This window comes from Triticum aestivum, chromosome 4B, assembly GCF_018294505.1.
Source record: "Triticum aestivum cultivar Chinese Spring chromosome 4B, IWGSC CS RefSeq v2.1, whole genome shotgun sequence".
In the NCBI taxonomy this organism is placed as follows: domain Eukaryota; kingdom Viridiplantae; phylum Streptophyta; class Magnoliopsida; order Poales; family Poaceae; genus Triticum; species Triticum aestivum.
Genome location: NC_057804.1, coordinates 126,990,804 through 126,996,268, shown reverse-complemented (window position 1 = coordinate 126,996,268; position 5,465 = coordinate 126,990,804).

The following is a 5,465-nucleotide window of genomic DNA, read 5'->3' as shown; positions in this document are numbered from 1 at the left end:
CCCAAAATGCACAACTTTGATGTGCCACATGCCTCAAAAACCGTAAGCCATGCACCCACATAGAGCGAGGTTCATATCAAGCATACTACATATGATGGTCCCCTTCCCCCCTCTTCACCACATACTATATGCTCCTGCCGTAATATATGTACAACCCAAAAGAATCCTCATCGATGGTGAAATTAATTAACCTCTCCCGATGTAGGTCAAAGTGATGCATGCATGCATGCATCGACGATGGCCTCGTGGGCCCACAGATGGAAGCGTCACACGTGAGTGTCCTAGATAGGATATATATGCATGTGGCCCGAAAAGGTGTTGTGTGATGTTTGAATAACCAATTTCACAATTTTGATGTGGCACGTGCCTCGGTAACCAAAAAGTCCTGACACTAAGTGAGGTGTACTTGTTCACGGACGCATACGTGTGACACCCCAAAAATTTGGCCTTGTTTTGATTAAAATTTTTTTTGCCAGGAATTAAAACTTTGGATTTCTGAGCTCCATTTTGATTTTTAAATCATTTCCTTCCCTGTGATGATGAGTTTTTCCCAGAGAGAAAACTTTCCAAATATGTCTTTGGACTTATTTAATCTGTCAAGAGAAACTTTCCCTTATTTAATATAACTAATTAAATAATTAAGTTGCTTGATCTTTACTTTCTTGAAAAATGGTTTTTCAAGGTTATATGGCCATATTTGAATTGCAACCATTTGATATATTATTCTAAAAATCCAACCAAAGTTTGGAGATATCATGTGATGTCTCTAAATCACTTTTGTGCAATAATATATTTAATACATTGCATATTTTGAGCTCTACATTCAATTTTCTTCTCTGGTCCAGAGAGCAATTTTACACTACAACCTATTTAAATATTTCTTTAAAACTTCTACCAAAATTAGGGGAGGTCAATAGGAGCCTATTATTCCACTTTGTGCAAAAACCTATTTATGTTCTTTGAAAAATTTGAGTGGATCAACCTCATCTTCATTCTGGACCAACTGGATGGTTTGTACAACAACCATATTTTTGCTTGCTCTTTAACCCTTGATTCTTTCTCCTACTTGTAGTCCTCCATGTTAAACCCTTAAGTCCAGGAGCATGCATCCTTTAGATCATTTTTGGTTCATGAAATAATGTCATTTATTCTCTGTCCAGAATTGAAATTCTGCTAAACTTGCACTAACAAGTTTCTTCTTTTGGCAAACTAACCTCACCACCCTCGTGTACATCGAAAGAGACCCCAACCTAGAAGTTTTGGCTACCCCAAGAGCTACCTAGGTGCCTTTGGCATTTTGTCAAACACCCTGAGTGCATGACCAGTTTCGGCATGATTTCATATTTACATTGTGAGCTTGAGCTCCTGACCTAACCAGCATGTCCTAAGGTTTTGCCCTAGCCCATAACCTATTTCTGCTAACTCTCGTTTAGTTTGGGACTCTCTAGGCTGCCATGGCATATCGTCGAGCACACCCCGGGCGTGCTCTGGGCGCACCCAGAGCATGCGTTTGGCACCCGCATGCACCCGAGTCGCCGCGTCCCACCCCGCACTCAAAACCCGGCCCCAGCTCGCTCGTCGTGTCCCCCTGCACGGCCACACCACCCCGACCAACCTGGCGCCCCACAGCGCCACCACCAGGATGGCCGTGGCGGCTAGCTGCCGGCCGCTAGCAGGCCCGACCGTGGTCGGTGCCGCCCAAGCCACCCCAGCTCGCCACCTGCCCCTGTGAGCAGTGCGTGCTCATCCACAGCTTCGTCCCCTAGCGCTCGTCGCCACCACGTCGCCCTAGCTACAGCATGGCGGTCCGCCGTCGTTCTTATCTCCGGCCGCCTCGGTACCGACCTCCATCGCCTATTTAAGGAAGCCCCAAGCGTCTCCGAGCCCTCAGGTAGCCTCACGCCGTCTCACTAGCGCCCCCATCGCCACCAATTGGAGGGGAGCAGGTCTTCTTCGACCTTCCCGGTCAGTTCGGCCACCGCCGCCTCCCGGCTCTTTTCGGCGCAACCAGAGCTTCCCCCTCTCCAATCTCTTCACCAGAAGCCTTCTCTGCCTCCCCTGAACACTTCCCCCTACTCCATTTTGATCGAGAACCACCGCCGCCCCGAAACCACTTTTCCCCGAAGCTTTCCTCCGTCGAGGAGCTCGCCGCCGATAGCCCACGCCATCCCCGCCGACCCAGCGACTACCAGTAGGATCGCCCTCAATCCGCGGATCCATCCCCGCCCTCCAGAGGCCGCGAGGAGCCGCCGCTCACCGGCGTTGGTCGCCGGAGTTCCGCCTCCGCTCGGGACAGAGGGAGAAGGAGGAGGGCGGACTAGTCAAACCTGACTAGTGGGCCCTCTGGACCCACTGTCAGTGACCTCTGTCTGTCCACGTCGGTTAAGTGGAGGCGTAAAGCCCCCAGTACGCCTTCCCCGCTCCGAAAACGTATTCCTATCTGAAACGTTTTCTTTTCTGTTTTATTTTAAAAACAGATTTTGACCAAATCTTTGACTGGCTATAACTTTTTAAATATAACTCCAAATGAGTTGATTCTTTTTCCTACCTTTCTCAAATTTGGTCTAGTTTATTTTAAGATTTATTTGAAAAAATTTCAAACAACTTTTTGGTACTGTTTTTGAAATGTGTGTTAATTCAAATATATTTTTAAATAGGATTTTTGGAGAAAGGAGAAATGTTTCAAGTTTTGGAGTGCACCCTGCCTTTCCACACGTTGAAGGCAAGCATTCTGAATCCCGGCATAATATTTTTGGTGTGATCGTGGATACATTTATAACACCACCGCATTTCAAAGAACTTGTTATTTCATGTGACATGATCATATGCATGGGTGCATGTTATTGATTTCCATGCTGTTGGAAATGGACACACTTGTGATGATAATCACCCTCATGTGCCTTGCATGCATACCGGCAGGAACCCGGGAAAACCTATGCCTTGGGTAGGCATGAGTTTGTCGTCGGTCTCCGTCGGGACGGTTATGTCTGGTATGGCATGGTAAGGTGATATGAGTGGTGACTCTGTTGGATGAAATATATTCGTTATACTAATCATGCAGGGAATACTTGAACCTCCTGAGTCGACCGTAGATCGAGTCTTGTTCCAGTAACCCCCATACTTGTTTCGTACTACCACTCGTCTCTACAGCAAGTAGAGTACGGTTCAGTAAGTTGTCAACCTCTTTCTAGCACACACCGTACAGAGAGGCCATGGTGGAAGATACCGGTTGTAGCTGGTAGGCAGGCCACCTGGTCCGGGGGCATGGGTGTTTCCGGTTGGGACCGAGAGGGGAGGCCACCCCTTAGAGCGCGCGATATAAATTTGATCCCATGCTACGCGAGGTTGTAGCCTCCCCACTTAGAGTTTTGCTTAACAGGTGCCGTGGGTGGTTCCAGACACGTGTGAGTTAAGCTGGTGTGTGCAAGTTAGGTGTGTTTTCAACAAAAAGACCGTAGACGGAATTAGTCCCGATGGACTAAAGAAATCCGTTACTCGTGGGTAAAGAGTACACCCTCTGCAGAGATTAAACCTATTCGAATAGCCGTGTCCATGGTTAAGGATTACGGTCTGGGATGTGTCAAGTGTCGGTCTTAGAGTCGGTCTTCGGAGGTGAAACTGTTAAACCAGTAATGGAATTACTACTCGTGACTTGTGATAACTATGATTATTATTATTGTTGACTAACCCGTGATATTATTGTTATTATCGAGTATCTCTGGGATAGTTCTACCTCCGGGATATTCACTATGATTGTTTATCTTTTAAAGCCCTTTATGTGGTGTCGCTCAGACGCCCGACTGAGGCATTTCTTTTAAAGCCCTTTATGTGGTGTCGCTCAGACGCCCGACTGTGGCATTTCTTTTAAAGCCCTTTATGTGGTGTCGCTCAGATGCCCGACTGTGGCATTTCTTTTAAAGCCCTTTATGTGGTGTCGCTCAGACGCCCGACTGTGGCATTTCTTTTAAAGCCCTTTATGTGGTGTTGCTCAGACGCCCGACTGTGGCATTTCTTTTAAAGCCCTTTATGTGGTGTCGCTCAGACGCCCGACTGTGGCATTTCTTTTAAAGCCCTTTATGTGGTGTCGCTCAGACGCCCGACTGTGGCATTTCTTTTAAAGCCCTTTATGTGGTGTCGCTCAGACGCCCGACTGTGGCATTGCTTGTTATTTGTTTCATAAATTTTTATACTACCATGTTATTGCATTTTTATAAATAACTTGCTTGCACGCATCAGAGTTTCATTTATCTTTTGTGACTGACGTCATGAGCATAAAATATTTTTAGCACATCATTGTTATATTACACCTGTGTTCATAATGTTTGCGAGTACATTCAAAGTACTCACTGGCTTGTCCCTGGCTATTGTCTTGGCCAGATTTTCTTGCTCGGAGAGGAGCGACGCGATGCCAGCCCCAGAACCCACACAATGGAGATAGCAGCCTCGCGAAGATAGGAATTAACCTGGTCAGCTGTTCCCGTGGGAAATGGAGTCCCATAGACACTGATGTTTCACAACCCGCTTCCGCCATCAACCACTAGAAACCATTTGTTGTACTCACAGGCCAGAATGGTCTTGTACTACATATTTTGTATTTTGCTTGGAATTTCTGTATCAAGTTGGAGCCTCATCAGCTAACAGTAATCCTGGGGCTGATGAGCACGACGGTCTTTTCTGGAAATTTATTACCCGAAAAACCAGTCGTGGCAGACTTGGTATCAGAGCCAGGCTGACCATTGGCTAATCCTATCTTAGCCAGGTCAAAAACTTAGGCAAACCAACCCACTAGACCTTAGCCAAACCCCAGCCAAGCTTCTCGTGCAAGATAGCCACACAGTGACCCAACACCTTTTGGCAGTCGGTGCCCAACCTATCAACCTAACCTGTCACTCATGCGCCAGTGACCGGCCCCTAAATAGTCCTTTCTCGCAAGCGTGCGAAGGAAGACTCCGCCCCCTTTTTCCTATAAAAAGGGCACGCTAGTCCCAACACAGCACCGCACAGCCGCTACCCCAAACCGAGCCACAATGCCTGGACCCATAGTGCACAACGAGACCACAGCAACCAACCTTGGAGGTTTTGTGACCATACTCGCAAACCTCACCCGTCGTGCCTATGCGTTAGAAGAGCCACCAGAATATGTTGTGTATCAAGGACCCATGAGCGGTGAAGACCGTCAATTCTGGGCCACTGTGCACATCTACGGTAGGGGTCTAGCACCCGAGCGCCCCTACAGGTTCACCGGAAGGACAACTTCCTTTGAGCCACAAGCCATCCAGCTAGCCGCTCGAGAGGCTATAGTTCATCTCAGGCACTTGTCGCCCAGAGTTAACTGTCGCTCGTTCCACTACTACCCCAGACGTGAAGGGTATGGTAGACCACCCCAAGTTGCCAACGGAGATCACGAGACGGACCCCGCATTGTTGCACCTAGTGCGTTATGTAAGAGCACTAGAGGCACTGTTC